The sequence below is a fragment of the Telopea speciosissima genome, chromosome 6, assembly GCF_018873765.1.
Source record: "Telopea speciosissima isolate NSW1024214 ecotype Mountain lineage chromosome 6, Tspe_v1, whole genome shotgun sequence".
NCBI lineage: Eukaryota > Viridiplantae > Streptophyta > Magnoliopsida > Proteales > Proteaceae > Telopea > Telopea speciosissima.
Window position 1 is genome coordinate 8,936,304 of NC_057921.1, and position 25,782 is coordinate 8,962,085.

A 25,782-nucleotide genomic window follows, 5' to 3' on the forward strand; every position below is an offset into this window, starting at 1 on the left:
TAGACCTCCATTCTACATCAGAATCCATATTGGAGTCGCACGTAGGTGGCTATAGAAGACTATACGGGTTTCCTTGCTATCAACCTATATGGCATCCTTACAGCTTTTGAACCATTGTTTCACTTTTTGAGGGATAGAGATGCACTATCTACCTTGGGCTCCCTCTTGTTTCTAGTTTTTTTTTTTTTAAGTGTTTTATTTTTCTTTAATTTTTCTAAAGGAGACCTCATATCTGTTTAGGTGGCTAAGGTGTGGACTCGTGATTCAAGTAATTGCCTTATTAGAAGACCACCTTTGACCATGGGTGATCAACAACCCAAGACTCTTAAGGATAGGTTTTACCCCACCAGGGTTGCACAGCCCTCATGCATTAGTCTGCCTGTTGTTACAGGGAATAACTATGAACTCAAGACCAACTTCATCAGCATGCTACCCCATTTCCATGGGATGATTAATGAGGATGCATATCTCTTTCTTAGGAAATTTGAGGAGGTCCGTGTTCTAATTAAGGTCCAGAATTTGACTGATGATGCAGTTAGGCTTAGGTTTATACCCTTTGCCCTGAAAGATCAGGCCAAGAAGTGGCTCTATGGACTGCCAACAAACTCCATTAATACATGGGATGAGTTCACCATTGTTTTTTTGAGAAAATTCTTCCCTTTTCACAAGACCAATAAGCTTAAAAGTGACATCCTCCAGTTCAGGCAGAAATCACATGAGTCCTTTTCTAAATTCATGGAAAGATTCAAGGACCTCCTCTTAAAATGCCCTCACCATGGTTTTGACTTGTGGCAGCTATGCCAAATTATTTATGAGGGTATTGATTATCAGACCAAGCAACTTGTAGAGTCTAAGTGTCCAGCAGGCTTTACTTCTTTTTCTGAGGAGAATGATGCATGGACATTCTTAACCAACTTGGCTGATAAGACTAGAAAATGGGAATCTTCCCAAGAGGCCAAAAGGACCACTAAGGGGTATCTCATTGAGGGTATGCCAGCCAAGGAGGCCAAACTTGACAGCCTCATAAAACGGTTGGAGTCCATAGTTCATAAAGAGTCTATACCAATTAATTCGGTCAACCAAGTCAATCATGTGTCGGTATGCAGTTGGTGCCAAACCCCTGGACACCCTTCTGAGGAATGTCCCAACACCTTGGTGGGCAATTCCAGCACTGAGAATGTAAGTGTTCTCTACCAAAATAACCCATATAGCAATACTTACAATCCAGGATGGAAAAATCACCCCAATTTCTCATAGAATCAAGGGAACCAAGCAGGCCCATCCAACTTTAACCATCAAGGCCAGGTTGGTGCCCAAAAGCCCAACTATGCACCACAAAGCCAAGGAATGTCTCCTAACCCCTTTCCCCCTCGTCCTCATCCAGGACCTTTTATTAATTCTGCTAGGCCTCCTTTCCTTGCACTTTATCAGCAACCCCCAGGGTTTACCAATACAGGAGAGGCAACAAGACTGAATGAGATGGACAACAAGATAGCTCTTCTCATGATAAGCCACAATAACATGGAAAAACAACTCACCCAGCTTATCACAATCCTGCATGAGAGGGAAACAGGGAAGTTACCTAGCCAACCTGAGCCAAATCCTAGGCATCAGGTTCATATTCTGTAAGGTACCCAAGCTCCTCCAATCAATGTTGCACAAGGCCAACAGCACCAAGGGCCCTCCAGAAAAGTAAATGTTGTTTATGCTTTAAGGAGTGGCCATGAGTATCAACAGGCTAGTGCACCTCAATCTTTATCATCTCATACTCCTGTTGACACTCCCCCTTCTGAAGAGGCCATTGAAGTGTCTACTGTTCCCAGTTTGTCTGATGAACCTAAAGATATACCAGATGATTTGGTTGAGGAAACCAAAGAGGATTCTGTTGATGAAGTTAAAAAGACCAACCCTGAAAGAATTTATACCTCACCTGTCCCTTTCCCAAATAGGTTGGTTAGCAAGAAGTCTCCTTCTGTGGAGAAGATATTGGATGTGTTCAAACAAGTTCAGGTGAATATCCCCTTGTTGGATGCTATTGCCCAGATCCCTGCTTATGCTAAAGTCCTCAAAGACTTATGCACCCAAAAGCGGACTACCAATGTGCCCAAAAAGGCATTCTTGACTGCTAACATTTGTTCTCTAATCTCACAGCCAGTAGCAGCCAAGCATAAGGATCCTGGAAGCCCCACCATCTCTTGCACTATAGGCCATACCACTATTGATCATGTCTTATTGGACCTTGGTGCAAGTGTGAACCTCTTACCCTTTCATGTCTACCAACAACTGGGATTGGGAGAACTGAAACCGATCAAAATTACTCTTCAACTTGCAGATCGATCGGTTAAAGTTCCTAAGGGAATGATTGAGAATGTCCTATTGAAGTTTGGAGAATTTATTTTTCCTGTGGATTTTATTGTTTTAGATACCCAACCCACTGCCAACTTCAAGGACCAAATCCCAATCATATTGGGTAGACCATTCCTAGCTTCTAGTAATGCTTTAATTAATTGCAGGAATGGTCTCATGAAATTATCTTTTGGCAATACTTCTATTAACTTCAATGTGTTTAGGTTGGGCAAGCAGCCTGATATGGATGACGAGGTGCATATGCTTCAAGGATTTTCTGATGATATTGATACGTTCTTTGAGATTGATTTTGATTCAGGATTTCAAGAATGTATGCAGGAATTGGAGGGTGTTGATGATACCCCCTTATCTGAGGTCTGGAGCATCCAACCACCTTTGGAGCCCCTTGGACCCCTATCCACTTCCATTCCCAAACCCTCTATTATTGAGTCCCCCACATTAGAGTTGAAGGCATTGCCCTCCAACCTCAAGTATGCCTTCTTAGGACATGATCATACTCTTCCTATTATTATTGCTTCTGATTTGACTTCTATTTAGGAAGTGAAGGCCATGAAGTTTCTTACAATGCTTCTTTCAGACCAATGAGAAGGAGAAATCCATGTCCAATTTTGGAGGTCAATAATAAGTTCTTCATTACTCCTTCTACCTAGTTCTCTTATATGTACATGTACTAACTGACAAAGTGCTTTTCCTCGATACTCTACAAAAACTCAAGTTCAATCTAATTTCCCTTTTTTTTTTTTCCCCTGTTTTTCTTAACTTCCTTTGCTGTAAGGAATAGAGTAGAGACAGATGGATTTTTTATATTCTTACATGGAATGGGTTATGATGAGTTGTTGTTGGATTTTGTATGGACATCTTGAATATGTGAAAGGCTTCAGGTGTAAGGTAGGATTCAGAGTTGAGACTGAAACTCATTTATATTTTTTGGTCACTCTTGTTTCTTTGCTTAGGAGAGGGTGGGAAAATAATGTACAAATGGTCTATCTCTAAAAGTTGAGGTTTTGTAAGGTTCCACGATCTGTTATCATCAAGGAATCAGTGGGTACTCTGACTATCTTCATGGAAATTTATGTTTTAGTAGATGTCCTTATTTGTAACTAAGCATGAAATTGCTACTTTGTATTCTTTTGCACTGATACAGATTGATTTGTTGACAGAAAACAGTATGCATAGAACCCCATTTCCTAACGGCTGAAAAGGCAGGAAAGGGTTGTACATTGTGGGCAATGGAACTACCTCACAAGGAAAACCCTATTAGGAACTACCTCAGACGACAATACATTATTGGTTAAGACACGTAATTTCTATATGATTCAGGACTTAAATGGAAGAGAAAAATAAAAGGTGAGGATTAGGAATTACCTGGAGTGGAGGATTGGGATAACAGAACAATCACAAATCCGTCAGACTGCTTCTGGTCAGAGAAATCCCGCTACTAAACCCCTATGTCAGCCTATCTTCTCTCTTCTATGAACCCAAGATGGGTAAAATTTAACACCAAAAAACCCTAAAACAACAAAAAAATAATAATATAAACCCTAAAACCACAAAAACAGAGGGAAAGAGACTATAATATATAGAGAGAGAGAGAGAACAACAAATAGTACCAAATCTGCTACCGAAATATCTCTATCTCCGCCGACGCCTGTGAAAATAAAAAAAAATGGGGAAACGCCGGTGAGGACAAGCATGCTCATTCTACGGTGTTTTGGTAGATTTTGAAAAGGGGTATTTTTGGAAGTACAATCAGTAAAGGGTAAGTCATAACCGGTTAACAGATCTTAACCGCCAGTAGGAGGTCTTAGCCGGTTTTTCATAACCAGCACTAGGAGGTCGATCCCGGTTTCCATATAATTGTTCAGTCAACACAATTAAAGGTTAAGATTTCGTTCAAATTAAATAAACGACCCAGATTGAAATGTTGCATTTAGTGTCGCCCTTAACGAAACTGCTTGTCGCGCTGCGACCACCCCTTGTAATGATTACTACAGAAGGAATATAGAAGAATTATCTATGTTCTCTCTCTCCCCCGGTCATTCTCCCTTCTCTCTTCCTTTCTTCTCCCTCTCGTCTTTCTTCCTTGTTCAACTAGTTCCTATCATTGGCTGCTGAAGTGTCTCCTATGGTATTCATATCAGATTTCATCCTTCAAAGTTGGATCTTCCCCGCTTTTCCAAAATGCCAAACTTCCACACATAAACCAACGAGCTTTCTTATCCAGTGGCTGCAACAACAAAGGTTCAGGTGTCCCCAATTTCTTCGCAACCTTGTCACTTCCGGTTGTGACCAAAATCCGGCTCCCCTTATGTCCAGTTTGAAAGATTTCTATCCATAGCAACACCCTTTTGACATCCTCAGCCAACACATCGTCTAAACAACTGAACAAGGAAAAATTTCTTTCCTGCCCAAATTCTTGTAGAAGCTGCAAGGGATCTGAGCCATGATGTGTAGTTTACAGATTCTAAAATTAACTTAGAAACCCTTTCAGCATCAAAATCAGCACCATCATAAATCCCGCCTCTATACCCCCTTCCGCCCCAGCCTACTCCAGCATTCCTTGTAGTTCCTCTCGCCCCACCCCATTCCCATGTTCGCAGGAGAAGAATGAAGAAGATGAAAGTGTGGGGATTAAAAACGAAAGAGTGAGTGGGTTAAATAAAAAAAACAATGGGAGAAAGAAAAAGATGTTAAGGCCATTTTAGGTTGTACCTCTAACTTTTTTCTCATATAGGATTTGGTAAATCTTTTCAACATCCTACTTTGTGTTTGTAAAACATAATTTACATCTACCAATGTTGTTAATCTTTTCAATCCAATAAATCTAGGCAAATTACAAACACAAAACTTTAATTCCTTGACAGCCCGATTGCCATGCAAGCAAATGAAGCTATACTTGATACAACATCAAAAAAATTCAAATCAACGATCTAGGTCCGTGGTTCCAAGTCCAACTACCTCCCACCCCTCCTCCCCAGAAAAAAAAAAAGGGTAACTACTACAGCAACCTATGACGAAAGTCAAATTCATTCCACCCCCTTCTGACTGTTAATATCAAAGGAAACATTCCTAAAACCCCTACAACCATAGTTTAACCAAGGAAATTCATAATAACAAAATGCAGCACCAAATTGCAGAGGACAAAATCAACAAATGCACGTTCTGGTGGTAAATCCTGCAAATCGTGAAATCAATATCAACTACAAGGACAAGCAGTCTAGTCACAGAAGGAGAGAAATATGGTGTTAATTTTATAGGAAATACTGATCAAAGAAAGCTTACCTTGAACTCATTGTTCTCTTTGTTAAGAAAGTACTCCTGAAAGGAAAGAGTTGAATGGAAATGATCCAACAGTTGCTATGTAAACTACCTGCTCATCGGAAAAGGATACTAAGAATTGATTTGGGCAGTTAAAAATATAGGTAGGATGACCATGTTGACCACCTCATAGGTGAATCCCTATCATATCATATCATGCATCATCCAAGTGAATGAAATACTGAGAAAATAACTAGGTAAGCAGTGCCAGTTAACTTATTCAAAATGAACCACTTAACAAGTTGGCTCCAATTTAAATGAAAAGAACAAACCATCATAGGGTAAAAATGCAACTTAAAAATTTCCTTGCCATTATTGGGAACCTTCTCTAATAAGCATCTGTCTGAATCCTTGAGAACCGAAACTACCATTGAATATTTAATTTACATCAGATGGCACAAATCAGGAATCGTGGTAGTTATACTATCTTCCAAATTTATTTGCCATGATCAAATAGGAATTGACATCTCCAACGGAAGTTTTAGAGTATCCATTCTATTGAAGCATGAGAATACCCATGTTGGTGAGAGTCCAATCTGACAGCTTTCTTCTTTTTAAGTGTTGATAAAGCCTTTTTTCTTATTCAATGAAAACTCTTGTTTCTGTGAAAAGCCATCTAGACAAGGAGTGGTTTGGCTGATAACTTGTTTCGGAGCAAATCATTTCCTTTCTTTTTTGTTTGTTATCATTTTTTAGGCCTTTTTCGTTGCCTCTTCTTATCGTTCATCTTTTTTTCCTTCCTTTCAGGTTTCCTTCAGCAGAGGGTTTGATGTTCTCAACTAGATGTCGTACTATTAACTTTTTTTCTCTTCTCTTTATTAATAAATGAGAAATTTACTGACCCCTCCCCTATACTTTGCCCTAATTAAACATTCCTCCATCTACTTTCAATTATTACTCCCCTCAACAGTGTATAATCTATTACAATTAGACCCAGCCCATTAGTGTCCATCTGTTATGTCATGACGTGGCCAAGCATAAAAACATTTGATCCCAAAAATAACCCTGGGTGCATGTAATACCCAAAATACCCTTCTTTCTTCTTCTTCTTGCAACCCCACCCTCCCCCACCCCTCTGCATTCCCCCCCCCCCCCCCCAATCACCTCCACTCCTTACGCTAAATCAATCTTTGTATTCTCTATTAATTACACTTCTGATAGTTTCTCCATTAACCTTCTCTATTCTTCCAACATCTCTACTTTGAATTCCCTCGTCAAACCCAACTCCTGCAAATTCAATGTAATTTTTCTAGAAGAAAAAAAAATCGTTAATTCAATGAAAGAGATTGAGGTTTCTCGATCTCAGCAAAAACAATTTCACTGGTTCTTAAGCTCTCTTTGGTATGCTTTTTATTTTTGATTTTTTACTTATTTAACAAAAATCATTTGTGAAAATCATTTTTGGTCAAAACATAAAAATCGTTTGGTAACCACTACACAGATTAGATTGTAGACAAAGAAATATGTTTGGCATATCTATGTGCATAATAGTTTTTTGAAGTGGGTGGGTGGAGAGATGCCACCTATACCCATGTTCCTTCCCAAAGCATAAACTCAGAACCGAGTTGTTGGGTATCAATCTCTTTGGATTTTCCTTATTTCATTTTGGGATTTTGGGTTTAGATCACTCATCCATATGTGATTTAATCCCCTAAGATCCAGATCCGAAAGGTTTCTGCAAATCAAAATTGAATTAGAACTGTTCATATCCACCCAAGATCTCATTTTTATTCACACTCATTCATCCTCGGTGAAGGAAAACTACATCCATGGCAAATCTGTGCAGAGAAAAAAAAAAAAAAGAAAAAAAAAACCCCAGCACAAAAAGGAACATCTCAAAGTCCCATTCCGGATCCTTGCAACATCGCTGGAAAAGCTAACAAAAAGACCCAGAAACGCGCATACCTTCAAACCAAATACAAAAGGACGGCTCCAGCCAAATTCTCAATAGGAGGAGGTTCCGTTCAACAAGGTCGGGAAGAGGGAAATATTAGTTAATAAATTTATGGAGAATACATCAACAGATAACAAGTATATGGAAGGTGTGGTTGCTTAGCACTTGGTGCTCTGTGTTCTAAATCAACTCAAAAAGGCAGGTAAGAGGTCTAGCCAGAAAGAAACAAAGCTACATGTGGAAACTAACTTTAGCTGGGCTGTGTTGATTCTGTATACAAGACAAACTAGTGCTGGCTTCTCAAATGGTAGAATGCAGTTAAGGAGATATAATAGAGCAATTACGAACCTGCACCTAGTAGAACAACTTGGGCCTCTTCACCATTAAAAGATTTGAGAGCTGCTTCAAGCTTTGAATCAAACCAGAGGGTTCGGACAGCAAGAATGACTCCAGAAATTTTCCTCTGCAAGTGGATCATGGATCACATGCTTCGACAAGGCTCTTCCTGCCGCCGTCTGGCATGCGGTGCGCTAGAGTGAGTCGCACTCTGATACGACACCACCATGGGCTCTCGCTTGCTTAACCTTCAATATTGGAGTTCCAAATCTGGAGGAAATAGTTAGAGTCGGTTTTCTTAGGGCTGGAGGATGGAGACGATGATGATGATGGGTTGGGGTTAGGGATGAAGGATTCCTTGGACAGATGGGGTCGTAAGAAGAGGAGGAAGAAGAAGAAGTTGGAGGGAGAGGGTCGATATTTCTAATTAAACAAGTAAATGATGCTTTTACCCTTCGATTTTGAGGCCTATGAGCACGTGCTCATTAAAGTCCCGCATAATTAGTCAAAAGTCATTTTTGGCCAAAAACCATAAACAACATTTGATCTATTTTTTATTTTTGGTTTTTTTCAATCTTATTTAAATAGAAACAGGCTCCATAAACGATACCAAACACAATAAAAAACATTTTTTAAGGCAAAATAAAAAAAAAAACTATACCAAAGACACCCTTAGCCATCTGGGTTTGGTACTGCTCTGATTTCTCTAGAAAAACTTGTTCTCTCTTACAATAAAATGAACGGTTCCATTCCTAGCAGCATGGGTAATCTTTCGAGCATGCAAGGAACTGTTGATTTGTCTCATAATTTGTTCAGTGGTTCAATCCCACCCCGCCTTGAGAATCTTCTTGAGAAGGTTTACATTGATCTTTCTTACAACAATCTAAGCGGGCCGATTCCTCATAGTGGTGCTCTCGTGAACAGAGGACCAACAACATTCATTGGGAACCCAAGGCTCTGTGTGGACCATCATTAAGGGAGTGTTTGGTTCGATGAACCAATTGGTGGTTGCATTGATGTTGGTGTTGACCCAATTGGTGCTGCACCAATGGATCCATTGTCCTGACAAATTAACTGTTTGGTTATCCTGAGTCTGTTAGTTGAATCATCCTGAGAAACAGTTTGGTTACCCTGAGTCTATCAGTTGGATTCTATTTGGATTTATATGAAAAACTGTTTGGTTTCTCTGATTCTGTCAGTTGGATTCAGATTGAATCTGTATGAAAAACTGTTTGGTTCAGATAGATCCTACCTTCAGATTGGCTACTCTATGGCTAGAAAATAAAATAATTATGAAGAATTAACCATTTCAACTAATGTTTAAACTTGAATAAAATAGGAGTTAATAGAGTTCTTATCCAACAGTCGTCATTGTCATTCATTACATGAATAAAATATATATTTAAAAAGTTGTTATACTATTGTGATATCCTATTCCCTCCTCTTAGACATCATCACTTGTTAAGGTCAAGTTTTTTGACAGCATCAAGGATGTCCTCCAACTCCCTTGTATGTTGCTCCAACATCCTTGCTTGACCTTGAGAAGCATTGATTGTTCCCCTGAGGTAACCTTGTATGTATTTTGTGTCTGCAAGTGGTGATTGTGTGATTGTGGTTTGAACTTCTTCGATATTTCTACATTTGTTGTTAGGAGACGAAGGTTCTCCTTCTTCTATTATTTTAAACATCCCACAACCACGATTTTGTGCCTGAAAATAAACAAAAATTCCAATTATTGATTAAAAAATGATTTTAAAGGGAATTCTTTATCAAAAGAAAAATGATCTAAAAAAAGGAAAAAAAAGAATGTTGATTCATACTGAGGTGGAATGGGGACAACACAAAAAATCACTCCCTATTGCTGGTCCACTAGTACATCTCCGCACTTTGCATTGTCCTTCTCCACAATCACACATTCTAAAGTGATCATTCCACAAAAAAAAATCATTGTGTAGTTGACACTTGTAAAATATTCTTCCTGGATTATGCTTAGTAGTTGACGTCATTATGATGCATTTAGCACCACAAATTTCACACCTAGCCACATTGTTATCCATCTATCCAAATCCAAAAATGAACACATAATAAGAATTTGTCAATGTAGATGTAACCATTACTAAACCATTACTAACAGTATAATAAACAAATATTAACCAAAAGCATTAGAAGCAACCATTACTAATTGTTCAATTTTCTCTTGTAGATCAGTCAAATACTAATCTACAAAAACATTACAAAAGATCACCACATAAAAATCAAACATGTTCTGAAACCATTACTAAAATATTACACACAAGCAACAAGTTTTAAAACCATGAAATGTTCTTGCAAACTAAGCAAGCCATAAAAAAAAACCAAATATTGTTCAACACGTTCAAACTAAAAACCATAGAACCCCACCACAGCATCAACCTTAATTGGTTCCCCAAGCTGTTGACATATACAAGTCCAGCAATTTCAGCCTATCTTCCACCTTTGCTCGTATGATGGCGATGGCTAAGTTTTTCATTTCCAGAAAAAAAGACTTGGCAAGGGCTTGCTTGTGGAAGTCAATGTCTGGGATAGCATCAATTGTAGCACAGATTTTGTCTCCAAAAGCTATCTGTGAATCATTCTCCACCATATTCGTGATGGCTGTAGCGATAGCTTTTAGAGGACTTGTAATTTTCTCAACCCCTTGCTTCTTTTTCTTCTGTGGCCTACTTGTGCCAGTTGATTGAGGTCTACCACGTCTACGAGTGGAACTTCCAACAGGAGTGTAAGTTGTAGTTTCTTCATTTTGACTCTCCTCATCATCACTAAGGACTAAGTTATCAAGTCCAGCAACTGCAGCAACAGCCTGTGCTGGGGTGGTTGAAGCATTCCCATTTGCAATTTCGTTGCCTAACCACACTGCAACTTCTAAGTAAATGAGAAGTACTTGACTATTTCTCCAATACTTTTGCTCCTTTTTCTATAAACAAGAACAAGAGAAACAAGAATGACTAAAATGGTATTTTCTAAATTGAATTATTCATATGAAATAAAACAATTGTACCTTAAACTCAGCCCAAACATGCTGTGGTGCATCAAATCTCCTCTCTATCGCATTCCAACCTAATCCATAATTGTTTTGTAAGTCAGACAATGCTTTCAGTCTAGCTTTCCATATCCTGTAGTGGTTTTTGCATTGCTCCCATTCATAGGTTGTGTTAAAGCGATCTTTTATCTGGAGTGAGATTGCTTGCCATTGGTCTCTCTTGAGGCCATTGTCTCCACTTCTCCCATGTCTATGTTGTTGTAAGAGACACTCGAGGAAAAAGTGTGAAATTTCACTAGGCCATGTTGCAATGTCTCTTGTCTTAGACTCCATGTCTACACGTATAAGGCATTAATCATCCATATAATGGAGCTGGCAAACAGAAACTCCATTCCTCGTGTTGTTGATTTTTTGGATACAAAAAAGAGAGAGAGCCTTTGATGGCCCAACTATATATAATATAAGAAGCAAGCTTTAAGGATTAACAAGAGAACAAGGCATACAAAAATGCTGAACTAAATAGATGAGATGACATTCAAACAACAAATGAAGCAAGCTTTTCAGATTCAAATGCAACACTCCAACAAAATTTCCCAACTGGATGACATTCATAATATATAATGCCCATTGTACCATAAAATTACATATCAAACCCATTGTACCATTAAATTACATAACAAACCAATTGTTTCAACAAACCCATTGTACCATCAAATTACATAACAACCCAAATGTTTACAAAGCATATAAATAAAATCTAATCGGATTCTTCTTCTTCATCTTCTTCATCTTCTTCCTCCTCACTGTAACCTGCGACCCACTCATCCCACATTTTATCTGCCATCTCGTCTCGGAATTGATTCATGTCAACATTATTATATTCTTCATCAACCTCATCATTAATTACCATTTGTTTAGGATTGATCTCATTCTCATTATTGGCTGAATTTTCTAGTTCTTCTTGTGCAAGCCACTCCTCCTCTTCTTCAATAGTATTTTTAGTGAGAATATGATTGTGTAGCAAAACACATGCTATCACAATCCAGGATTGGGTCTTGAAAGGGTATTCTGGTTGATTTTTCAGTATCTTGAATCTGGACTTCAATAGAGAGAATGAACGTTCAATTACATTTCTCAATTTAGAATGCCTCAAGTTAAATAATTCCTTCGCATTAGCTGGTGCATGTTCAGAGTTACTCCACTCTTTCAAATGATAACGAACATTGCGGTATGGTCTCAAGAAGCCCACTTGGTTAGCAAACCCAACATCAACAAGAGAGTACTTACCTCGAGGTACAACTATCTTTTCTTCTCCTTCCTTGTGGATGGCATCATCTAGTATTCGAGAATCTGATGCAGAACCTTCGCATCCTGAAAGTATATATGTATACCTCATGTCGAAGTCACAGGCAGCTAAGATATTCTATGATATATTCCCCTTCCTATCACGAAATCTTTGATGCTGGTCAACTGATACCCATGCAGGGATATGCGAACCATCTATGGCTCCAATGTAGTTGTTAAAGTACCATAAGTACTTTTTGGGCTGAGTTGTGGATCTTGGAGGTTTCAATAGTTTTGTGTGCAGTTGAAGTATTGCACACAAAACACGATTGAAATACCTACTAATAGTCTCACCCGAACGACCAAATTGGTGTAAGACGACTCGATTCTTGGCATTGTGGTCAATTGTGTGTAAAAAAATAACTAGTTGTTCCTCCACTGTCATAGATCTGCTATCATGGAGAAAACCCCTATGCCTAACCATTTCAGCTAAACTAAAAAATGTCCTCCTACTCATCCTAATTAGAGATTGAAAAGTGGTGTCAAATATACCAATAATTCTCTCTGTCTCAACTAGACCACAGAGAGCTTCACCGCTATACGGATCCTTACTGAGGTACATCTTACAATATTTGTCAGCTGCTATAGCACAAGCAGTTACAGCTAAGACAATTATTTTCCTACATTTTCGGTAAGCCTCATCGTTCCATTGGTCATTACCCATCTATTCGCTGATCTACATATTCACAAATATCCCAATTAGTAATTCCGTAAAACCCAACCTCTGTAACACCACCACCATATACTATTCCCAACTCATAATCTAAACCTTTGAGCTAAGAAAATAAAAGTGAATAAATAGGAAACCTAAAATAATTCATCTTCCACAGAGCATTCTATTTCTTCAGTTTCACACTTACATAAAACAAAGATACATCATCAAAATTTATCCACATCAACTTTATGAAGGAAGCAATTGCTAGACAAAAGTAACTGATCAAGTAAATGCCAGCTATAGGTATTCTTAATGAGAAGGACAATAATAGTCATTGTACGCTGAAATATTAATTAAGATATAAATAACTAGAAAAAAGGACAAGGCTAAAGAATGGATAATAAGTTAAGAAAAGTATTACTTCACATCTATTTAGTTCACATTACAAAGACTGATGTGTGCAGCAGTCATTTTTTGCTACAAGAATTTTCATAGATGCTTCTGTGAGAAGAAAGTAACAACTAGACAATACTAGACAATAAAAATACTGCCGAACTACTAGACAATACTAGATGCTGAATAGTAATGCATTTGCTTTTATATCTCCAATCTTGGTGCTCTGTGTCTCTCTAACTAATGGCCCACCCTCTCTCTCTCTCTCTCTCTTTTTCTCCCTCTCAAGAAGCATATAAAAAGTTCTCCAAATCGTTCAAGGTTCAAACTGATATTGTATTTCATGCGTTATCTCACTTTATTTAACAACTCATGCCCTTATATTAGTGTGGTGGGCAATATAAAAGGATTACAACTTTAGGGTGCAAACATTGGATTCTTAAGGATTACAATTTTAGGGTGTAAATAGTGGATTCTTCATGTATGATTACATGTTATTTTAAGGTAGTATACTGCTATGACTTAAAGTGATTATAAAAGAATTGTGGAGATGCCTAGTCCCTTTGTAAAGAGAACAGAAAGTGTCAACAGGGATAAAAGAAAGTATAAAGAGAGAACGGATAGATCCAGACCATCCCAGTATCCCAACAGGATAGCACAACAAAATGGGTACAATCAATGCAACAAAAAGCATTCCTTTTTACTGTTCAAAGCAGTACCTTTCCGGTCTTTTTGTTATTTTTAGTAGTAAAATTAATGACCCAAAATGAAATACTCTCTTTTTCATTTCACCATTTGTTTTTCCTGATGATGGGTTATGTGTAATTAAGCTTGGATACCACTTACACAAACCACTCTTCCCCAAGTATCTATTGATGGCATGATTTGTGAGTAGATCATTAAAATGACATGAAATACTTGAAGGGAACACACAAGAGATCAATATCATACAATATCATGCAAATGAAATAGGTGTGACATCGAAAGAGCTAGGTGAGATGAAACTGATGGAGGGATTTAACTATTTACTCAGTGGTCAAAAGCACAGAGTGAAGACCCTCTTGGCAGTTGGCATGTGTGGCAATAACGTACCAGTGAATGAGATGCTATACATGAAAATGAGACCTGGGGATGTCTTGTTTTAGCTTTAGTGCTTTACATATCAATTTTGTTCCTTTAATGCCATCAGAATCTCAACGATGTCACACCTGGGTTCAAACCCTAAATCAACTTGGGGGAAAAATTAGTTTCAAATCCTAAGGGGAAGATGAGGGCATTTTGGTGGATTTTAATCAACAGCAGCAAAGGAAGGAAATTAAAATCGAAACCCATATACACACAATTTCAGGTATGAAAAATGAAAACAAATGAACTCATACACTTACCCTTGATTTCAGGTATGATAATGAGAGAGAGAAAGTGAGAGAAACCCAAATCTGACCTACAATCACAAAAATCAAAACTCAGATGTACATTGTTTAAACCCTACTGATCTTGCAGAGAGAGACAGAGAGAGATAATGAGAGAGAGAGAGTGAGAGAGAGAGATCTCAGTGAATCTGGATCTACCTCAGTTGCAGGTTTCAGTTGCAGGTTCCCTTCGCCTTCTTCTCCAGTTGCAGTTCCAGTTGCAGGTTCCATGACAACCTTCTCCGTTCGCCTTCTTCTTCCTTCGGCAAAATGAAGAACAACGTATGTCGAGGCTTTCGTTCTTCTACCTTCACCTTCTTCTCCAGATGCTCTCGTTCTTCAAGCTTCTTCTTGTTCTTTAGCCTTCTTCTCGTAACCATGAAAAATGTAGGTCGAGGCTTTCGTTCTTCAAGCTCGATGAATAGGAATCAATATTGGTTCACAAATAAGAGGGGTATTTATATTAGGGCTTATTTTCCTTGAATCAAATATGGGTCCACCTCTATAGGTGGACCCAAATATAATTCACATTTACATGAAAATTTGTGAATCAGGTAGATTCATGAACCTGGATCAGTTCACCATCATTTTGAACCAAACAGTTTATTTAATTCGGAATCATGAATCTATTGGTGCAGCACCAATTGGTTCACCGAACCAAACACATCCTAAAGGACCCCTGTTCAGGCACTGCTGGTGCCAATGCTCCATCGTCGTTTCCCTTCATACGTAATAGCTTCCCCTCTTTGACTCCAGATGATGGCTCTGATAAGAGCAATAAGAGCAGAGACATAGTAAGAATGCTGTGATTGCTATTGTGGTGAGTAATATAGTTGGCATTTGCTGTTAGGGTTTAGGGTTTAAGCACAAGGTTGCTTAAAGCATTACACCCTGAGTATCTAGTTTGGAATACCCAGACTGCTGCCTCCAGCTAGTATTTATAGGAAAACTAGGGTTTAGGTTAGATGGGCTAATTACTAGATTACCCCTCAAAACCTGAGTATTAATACAAGTAGGATTATATTAGAATATATGAAGGGATATTACATAAATATCCTTACAATCTCCTCCTATGTTCTACATATCCATTACACATGTATAGGAACCATTGTTCAATTAGTAATTGAATCAATATAAATTGAATATCAATAATCCAATAAATCAAATAAGCAATAAGTAAACTTCAAGAAATAAAACTAGGGTTTTAGATAAAAAACTAAACCCAACAATAAATCCGCAGTTCCACATGCAAGTGGCTAAACCAAAAGAAATAATCAAAAGGAAAAGTCCTTGCAATCCATGTGACTTTACTCATCAAGTAAGTCATCCTCATCGAGATCTAGATTCAACCGTTCTCCTCCATCTTCGCCATTCTCTGTAATTTATCAACTATGAATTTTATAAGATAATATGAATTCAATCATTTGCACAATAGTATCTAGTTCAACAATAAGAACTTAGTACATTTCATATATGGCTGAAGGTAAATCAAAAAATAATAAGCATCATCATCAAGTTTCTTTACAAGAACTCGATCCTATATAGTCTCTATTATAAGGACCATACCATGTTTCCATTTGGAATACTGTGTTCATCATATCAGTCATAGATTTATGTTGTATCATCAAATTTGGAATGGCACACCATACTATGAAAGATATGTTATCAAATTTAGAATGACATAAAGACTAGCACAATATCATTGAAACATATCAGACATTTTTCATATTCCTTTGTGGAATAACAAAGTAAGGAGACTTCATATGAAAATTTGCTACACCATCAAGTTTGGAATGGTTTCACAAACCCCCATACTTAGTAACCTAACTAAGTTATCTGAAATATGTAAACTATCCTGAATACTTACCAAGGCTAGATGAGATTCGAATAATTTAAAATAATACTGGATTAGGTTAAGACCTGACTAAATGGTCTTTAACCCCATCTCCCCTTTGAATGTTCGATCTTTGTTCAATCCCTTTGTAAGGGATTTGCCGTATTATCCTTCGATCTCACATCAATCAAAGTGATAATCCCTTGTTCTGTTCGATAATTCAGCATAGCTTATTTCAGCCTAATGTGTCTTCTCTTACCATTAAAGAGTGAGTTATTCACTATCGTCTTTGTTGCTTGTTTATCACAAAATATAGATGTAGAGTTTAACTTAAAACTCCTCAATGGAATATCCATGATCAGATCATTTATCCACTCTGCTTCATCTCTCGCAGAAGTTAGAGCATAAAGTTCTGATTCCATAGATGACAGAGCAATACTAGTCTGTCTCTTGGATTTCCATGCTACAGCTTCTCCTCCTAGTGTAAATACATAACCACTGGTGGATCTGCTGTCTCCCAAATCTGAGTACCAAGATGCATCAGAATATCCATCCAAAGTTGGAGGATGTCCAGTATAATATAGAGCATAACCTTGAGTACCCTTAAGGTATCTCATCAGCCTCGATAGGGCATCCCAATGGTCTTTTCCAGGATTACTAGTGAAACGACTCAGCATGCCTATCGTAAAGGCGATGTCTGGCCTAGTGCAACTCGTTGCATACATGAGACTACCAATCAGTTTAGAATAATCTAACTGATTCACGATGTCACCTGTGTTAGGTTTCAACCATTTGTTATAGTCATAGGGTGTCTCAATCGGTTTAGAATCACTGTATCCCCAACTAAAAAGTAGCTTCTCAATGTAATTAGTCTGATTAAGGGTGATCCCTTGCTCACTGGAGCTTACTCTCATCCCAAGAATGGTGTCTACCACACCAAGATCTTTTATGTCAAATTCTTTGGACAAGGTTTCTTTAATGTCACTCACTACAGAGAAATCAGAACCTAGAATCAACATGTCGTCTACATACAAGAAAATAATCGTGACCTTATTTGACTCAGATAAAAAATAAAGGCACTTATCCGAATTATTGGTTTGAAAACCAAGGCTCTTTACTGTCTTGTCAAACTTCTCATGCCACAATTTAGGTACTTGTTTAAGACCATAGAGAGGTTTGTTTAATTTACAAACTCTTTTTTTAGAATCTTCCATGACAAACCCTTTAGGTTGGTTCATGTAGATTTCTTCTGTTTGAAAGCCATTTTTACATCCATTTGAGGCACAACATAGTGTTCAATAGATGCTATGACAAGAAGAATCCTTATCGTTGCCAAATGGCAGACCAGGGAGTAGATGTCAAAATAATCTATCCTTCTCACCTGTTTATAGCCCTTAGCTACTAATCATGCTTTATACTTTGCCATAGACTCATCTGGATTAAGTTTCTTCTTCAGTACCCACTTACACCCTATTGTCTTGGCTCCTCTAGGCAGATCAACAAGGTGCCAGGTCTCATTCTGCATTAAAAAGCTCATTTCCTCATCAATGACTTCTTTCCATAACAGTGAGTCCCTATATCTCATAGCTTCTTTATAGGTGGATGGATCAGCCTCTAAATGGTAGGTCATAAAATCCTCATCAAAATTCTTGGGTACTCTATCTCTAGTAGATACTCTTCTAGATTCTGATTCAGGGAGCATTGTGGGAGTAGGGTCAGAAACAATTGGTTCAGTATTCATGGGTGATTCTGTAACCATTTCTGTCAAACCAGGCAAGGTCAGGCCTTTATCTTTGAGGAATTTATCTTCAAAGACTATGGCATCCCTAGATTCTATCACCACATTGGTTGATAGATCCAAAAACCGGTCTACAGCACTGTCTTCTGCACAACCTAGATACACGTAAGTATTTGTTCTAGTCCCCACCTTAGGTCTCCTAGGGTCATGTATCCTAACATAAGCTATACAGCCCCAAACCTTAAGAGTGTCATATCTACAGGGATGGTTATGCCATAGTTCATAAGGTGTAGAAGTCAGTTTTGAATGTGGTAGTCTATTTAGAATGTGATTTGCAGTCAACACTGCTTCTCCCCAATAGCAAGAGGACATGCCAGTAGTTTCAAGGATTATGCCTGCAGAGGCACAGAAGTCCTTGAACTCTGTCAATTTGTATTCTCCTCCCCTATCACTTCTAAATCTTTTAATTTTCAAGTTCAACTGATTTTCTACCCTATTCTTGAAAATTTTAAAATCGTCTATAAATGTTATCAAATACTTCCGACCTCCTCTAGTTGTGTAGCTTTTAAAGTCACAAATGTCAGAATGTATAAGTTCAAGAAGTTGAGTTTTCCTAGAAACCGGTCTAAAAGGTTTTCTAGTTATTTTGGTTTGAGCACACACTTCACATCTGTTAAATCTAATTGAAGTGTCTAATGGTAAATTATGAGCTTTAGCTAGTTTGAGCATTTTCCTATAGTTCACATGTCCTAACCTACAATGTAGTATTTTGGGATCAAGTGAATTATGGTTAACCTGATTTATTATCTCATTAGCTAAACTCAACCTAAACATACCATTCAAATTATAAGCACGTCCAAAATAAAAAGAATTAACAAACAATGTTACTCTACCACTACTAAAAGTAATAGACATGCCAGCATCAAGCAAAATTCCAATGAAAATTAAATTCTTTTCAAAACCAGAAAAGATTTTAACATTTTTCAAAGTTAATATTTTACCTGATGATAGAACCAGGTTCGCTGTCCCTTGTTGAGCCACTTCCACGACGTCTCCATTTGCAACAGTGATAGTCTCTGCTACTTGAACAACATCAGTGAGCAGGTCCTTGCTATTGCAAACATGACAAGTCGCTCTAGAGTCTAACCACCAATCTGAAGATGTACTGGCCAACCCCTTATCCTTGCCAACCATGGCAACAAAGTTAGTAGGCTCAGTCTTGTCCACCAACATGTGAACTTCCTTCTATGGTGTGTCAGTGTTCCCTTTCTTAGGACTCCTACACTCAGATGCATAGTGACCCCACTTTCCACAGTTGCGGCACTTGCCCCTCTTTTTAAAATTAGTTTTTTTGGCCTCCAACTGTTGGGGTTCTTTCTTAGGTGGTTTGGACTGCCTAGGATATTTCTTGGGTTGTGAAACCAAATTGGCAGATGCCTGTTGTTGTTTCACCATCTCCAACTTATTCCTGGCTCTGTTCTCATCTTCGATTCTAATGAACCATTTGAGATCATCTAGCCCCACTTGTGTTTTCTTTCTATGCATCTCAGTTTTAAAAGAATTCAAGGTAGAGGGTAACTTAAAAATAATGGCACCTACTAAGAATGCATCAACAACAGGGATATTTTCTTGGTTCAGTTTTGTTCTCAAGTTCTCAAAGTCTATAACTTAAGGAGTGATTTTCTTGTCTTCTTGAAACTTGAAATCCATGAACTTATCAACTAAGTGGGTCTTTGATAGTTCCTCCTCCTTTTTGAATTGGGCATCAAGGTTTTCCCAAATCTCTTTTGCAGTCTCATATTTACTATAGGTCTCTGCCAGCCTATCTGGCAGGCAATTCAATAGATAGTCTTTGTAAAAGTCCTCATCACTTATCCATTGGGCTTCAGTTAGGTCCGTACAATCAGAAAAGGTATTTACCACAGTGTAGAAAATATTGAAGAACTTCAGTCCAAACTGAGTCTTCCTTCTCCAAGAACTGAACTTAGAGCCACTAAAGCTTTCCAATTTAATCATCTCAATTGGAACAGCGTGTTTCTCCATATTTATGTGAGTTGTTTATATGCCCAAGCAAAAAATTCAAATAAAAAATAAATGCTCAAGGAACAGTCACACCTGAGATGGAGAACCCTGGATTTAGATGATGGAGGAAAGAATCACAAAATTGCAGTGGTGTCGAAACTGATACGGGTGTTGGCTGCATGCGGGTAAAGGCTGAACCCAAGAGAAATTTTTTTTGCCAATGTACTCTACAAAATCCGTATTCTACAAAAACCCCCTTTCTCTTTTTTTTTTTTTTTTTGTTAAAACAAAGCAATAAAGCCTTCTGAGAATATGCTTTAGTAAGTCCTCTTGAATTTTGTCTACTGCCAACATACTTGCTTCCTTTTTTTTTTTTTTCTATATCTGTGTATCAATCAAAACCTTTTGATGAAGAAAGGACACAAAAAGCCTTTCAATATCAATCAAAACCTTTTGATAAAGAAAGGACAAAAAGCCTTTCAATATCAAATAATGCTTTGGAAACGTAATAAATACTTTAGAAAGATAACCAAAAGCTTTGATCAAATCAAGCCTTAGAGAGAACTGCAATCGTGATGTACGATTTTTCAAAAGCCGAAACAAGAAATGATCTTCCAAGTGTAATGTGATCTCTCAAATCAAAATTGTGAACCACGATCGCACCTAAAGCCGAAGACGTGAAACAGATTTCCCAAAGGAAAACCTATGCCAATCTCTCAAAAGAAAAACCTGTAAAATCGTCACATACGATCTCCAAAATCGAATCAAGGATCGATCTTAATGCGATCTTCAACGCAATTCTGCCGAAGCCGATCTTGATCGCAGAGAAACGAAAAAAATAATGCTTTAAGATTGTTAGGGTTAGGGTTTAAGCACAAGGTTACTTAAAGCATTACACCCTGGGTATCTAGTTTGGAATACCCAGACTGCTGCCTCCAGCTAGTATTTATAGGAAAACTAGGGTTTAGGTCAGATGGACTAATTACTAGATTGCCCCTCATAACCTGAGTATTAATACAAGTAGGATTATATTAGAACATATGAAGGGATATTACATAAATACCCTTACATTTGCTTCATTGGGGTGTTGTTCTCTTACTATTACTGTAAAGTCTGCAATTGTAGGCAGTGTAACGATGAAGCTGGTAGTAATTTTGAGAAGCTGGTAGTAATTTTGAGAAGGGATCAAAGGGGAAAAAAGAGTGTTTGTGTTTTAGGAAAGATGAATCTGAGGCTCTATCAGAGACTGTGGAGCAACAACAGATTCAAACACAGGTGCAAGGCTCTTCTGGGATTAGGCTCTACCCTGAGAACGTCTCCTCCTGTCCCACTGAAGCTTAGCAGGCGATGGGAACAAACCACTTCTCCAACTGGGGGATAGACCTATCGTCGTCGTCATCATCCCAGTTGCAGGGAAGCGAAGGCTTTCATCACTAGTCGACCTCGACTATTATCCCTTCGGTTGCATTATCTCTTCTGTCATTTTCGATTTTTGAACCAGTGCTGTGAATAGAGATACAAACCAGAAATGAAACCCACCGCTGCAACCGGTGGAAGACAAACAAAGTGAGAGGGAGAGAAAGAGAGCAGCAGTAGCAGTGAACAGAGGGGAAAAGGGTGTGGGGGCGGGGCTGCAGAGAAAGTCTTCAAAGGGGGTGGGGGCAGCTACCTCCTTTTACTGGAGGTTGCATCAAGTTGGGCAGGGGTGGTCAGAGGTTGCAAGGTGGGGCAGTGGGGTGCACAGTGGAGGGTGTGATGGGGTGCAACGGTGGTTGATAAAAAAGAAGTGGTGGATCCCCCCATTTTATATTAAACCAAACTATAATTAACACTAGGTAAGGGTAAAATAGTCTTTTCCAAACTATAACTAACAGCAGGCTAACACTGTCAGCCAGAGGGGGCTTGAGTGTAATAATTGAAAATCAAGGGGAGAAATGTTTAATTAGGGCAAAGTATAGGGGAGGGGTCAGTAAATTTCTCTTAATAAATTGTTATTTATCCAAAAAAAGGGCGCATATAAAGAGTTTGATGCAGAGCTCAAACAGTACCAACGTAGGAGGAGAAAGAACCAGGCCCAAAACTAGACCTTGTTCTGGTTCTAGTCATCTAGCGACCCCCACAACCAGCACTTGTAGATGTTCTTCTAGAAGATTGAACGAATATTTTAGTGGACCCAAGTGATTTACGTGGAGAGAAGATTATCTAGAAGATTGCTGGCTGGAATATTTTGTTAGATCTACTACTACTTTAGTTTCTATTTAGTAATAGATTTAGTTGCTAAGTCAATAGCTTCTAACAATTACTATTTTTAGTTCTCTTTTTATGTAGTAGTTAATAGATTTCTTTTCTAGAAGAGTTACTAATTTTTTAGTTGCTTGTTAGTCAAATCTCTCTTACACATGAAGAGTTACTAATTGTTTAGTTGCTTGTTAGTCAAGTCTCTCTTACACATGAAGAGTTACTAAATGTCTTCATATTTCAAAATTTATAAATGCAATGGAACCATGCCTCACGATTTCGGCATTAAACATTATGTGTTCTCTCATGAGATACAAGTTACTATGGTGATTCAGCAGCAAACCCAAGGTGGTGAAGCCCTCCTACAGGCCTTGGTGGTGAAACCAGGTTATATCCCCATTCTTCCCTTCCACTTATTCACAGTTTCAGCAAGCTAAACAAGGTGAGCATGGGTGACTACCAAGGTATTCTGAAACTCTGATTGTGGATTGGATTCTATCATTATTACTTCCATTCCTATTGACTTAGTTCAATTACTCACTCCATATCCCGCAAACTCTATTTCTCAGTTTCAGTCCCTGCAACAGTAGCTTCTATCCCCACTTGTGATCTCAGACTTCCCTTTAACAACTCCAGCCAATCCAACCGTTGGTTCAAGCCCAATATTTGATATGTTGTTCCTCAATTGGACTAAAACACTAGGCCTGAATTGCAGCTTCATCAAGACAGGAACTTGGGAGTTACCTTGTTTTAGAAACTTACTAGTTTTTGTTTTCACTTATGTTTCTAATTTCTATCCACCCTCATTCCTTCCCATCTAACCCTTGTATCTTGTGATATTTTATCTAGACCAGCAGATTGTTGGACAAGTGTGTCTCCATCAAACCCGGTTCAGTCCGGTTCAACCCGGTTCACCTTTGTATTGAACATTTATACATTTTAGTTTAATATTGTCACATGCGATTTAAATTTTTTGAGCATTATGTGTCCGTAAGTTATACTTAAAATGGTAGTCACGACTAGGGTTTGGGCTGGGCACCCTTATCATATGGTCGTCTCATTGGATATGCCTAGACATGTGATGTCAGGGTATGAATGCGAGTGCTCACATGTTTGATGTGTGCATTGACGAAGAATCTAGTTTGTCGATTCCCTCATGTATTACTGCCAGATGTAGGAAGGGATAGACATGTGTCACCGACACCCTGTACCTGAGGGAACCCTGTCACTGCAAAGTGTGATCGCATTCTTTGGTTCATCAATGACTGAGACTCAAGCAAGTCAAAGTCGGTGTTCTGAGAATGCGTGAACACTTTGTGAGTGAATGAGTTATCCAACACGGTCACCACTGTCCGATTGGGGAACACCAAGATAGAGACTGTCTGTGCATGGTCGGATCAGAATCTGGATCCAGTACCGTTTTGGAAATGGTTTTGCAAAATTTATTTTACATAAAATGATACATTATTTATAGTTATTTCAAATAAAGTGTTTTATCGAGTTTTGCGGGACCCGATCGGATGCACAAATGCTCTTATATGGACATGTACTATGGATTGGGGTTTGGTAGTACATGTGTACATGCCCTAGATTCCATAATGATGGTGTTGATTAGTGGGGGGGGTTGTATATGATAAATTGTTATCATATAGGGAGTTATTTGGAATTTACTAATTTAATTGGCTCTTGATTTAATTAATGGATTTGGTGCTAATTGCAATTATCCATTAATAATTAAATAAAGAATCTAATTAATACTTTCCCTATTAGATTCTGCTTCTTCACCTGTGTAGCACTTTGAGTTTAACAGAAGCGCAGATCGAGAGAGAGAGTCGGACTCTCACTAGGGCTCTATTAAATCTATCTAGGATTTAACTAAACCCTATTATTATAAATAGGGGACCATAAAACGCAGAAGAGGGCAGCTCTCCACATTTTTGGAGCAGACACTCTCTCTCCTACGTTTTTGGTTTCTCTCTCTCCCTCTTGTGATCTCTTTTCTTCTTCTTGCTTCTCTCACCTGTGTTTGAGAGTTAGGGTTTGTGAAACCCTAGATCTGTGCTGAGGAGTTTGAGGGCATCTGGGACTGGCATGTAGAACCTTCGTAGCACCATTGGAGGTTCAAATCTGTTTGCTTGGAGCGCTCGCTGGAGGAAGAACCACTGTCTATTGGAGGAGCAACACTTGAGGCTCACCAGGTTAGTAGTTCTTCATTAATTCCTTCAGTTTATTGATTATTAATATTTATGGGATGCAAAAGAATCTCGAATCAATTAATTTCTAATGCGTATTCGAGTATGGGATGATCCCTCTTGTCATGTGATGACTAGAGATGTATTTTCTCTGTCCCTAATGTGTTCTATAATTGCGTGGGACACATGAGGGAAGGAGAAACCCTAATAGGGATGCACCAGGGTTCTCATGGGCGACCATGGGAAACCCTAAAATTTATTAGGGGCACCCATGGGACACCATAGGATAACCCAGGGAGTGCAATACCCTAATTGGTTTTCCTAGGGAACCATGTTTTGATCCCTGGACCGTTGTTTAGCCTACAGTGTGGTATCAAAGCCACCTTTCCCACCCATGAATATTAGATAATTAATGGTTAATATGATTATCATAAGTGGGATGCAAGTTGGCACATGGGTGGTTAGGATATGGTTGTTGTAACAACCTTCTCATGTGCACATGGGTAGTTACAAGGTTGTTAGTGTAACAACCTACCCATGTGATGATGGATTTGGTTTGTTTTGTTTATTCCAATTATTGAAGCATGTATTCAATTAGGTTGTGATTACTAATTTTTATTTTAAAATTTTTTAATCATGTTCTATATGTGGGGGGGGGGGGGAGCGCACGCTGCCAAGCCTCTGCACATGCCCTTCCCCATGAACCTACCCTTGTGCGCATCCCCTTGCGGGCTGCTGCCTACGGGCAGCAAGCTTGCGGGCTGCGGGCCTGCAGGCTGCTGTCCATGGGCCCTGTGCCTATGGGCTGCGCAAGGAGTGCCTGCAGCCTACGCAAGTGGGCTGCATGCACCCCCCTTGTTTTCCCTCCAGTCTAACAATAAAAATAATAAAAAAAAAAAATAGATTTTTCAAAACAAAATTTTATTATTTTGTTTTGTTTTTGGAGGATGATGATGGGTGAAGAGATTCCCTCTTTACCCACTTGCAATTAAAATGCGATTTAATTTTATGGGCTTAGATACA

The 25,782-nt window shown here is 38.5% G+C and overlaps 1 non-coding gene and 1 pseudogene across 1 annotated transcript; both read right to left on the reverse strand.

Moving 5' to 3' along the window:
* Window positions 1-675: 675 nt before the first annotated feature.
* LOC122666393 lies at window positions 676-782 on the reverse strand. Its single transcript, XR_006333585.1, has one exon. It is a non-coding gene; the product is annotated as a small nucleolar RNA R71 (small nucleolar RNA).
* A 4,618-nt stretch (window positions 783-5,400) lies between these two features.
* Window positions 5,401-25,782, reverse strand: part of LOC122663954 — a 69,320-nt pseudogene continuing 48,938 nt past the window's right edge.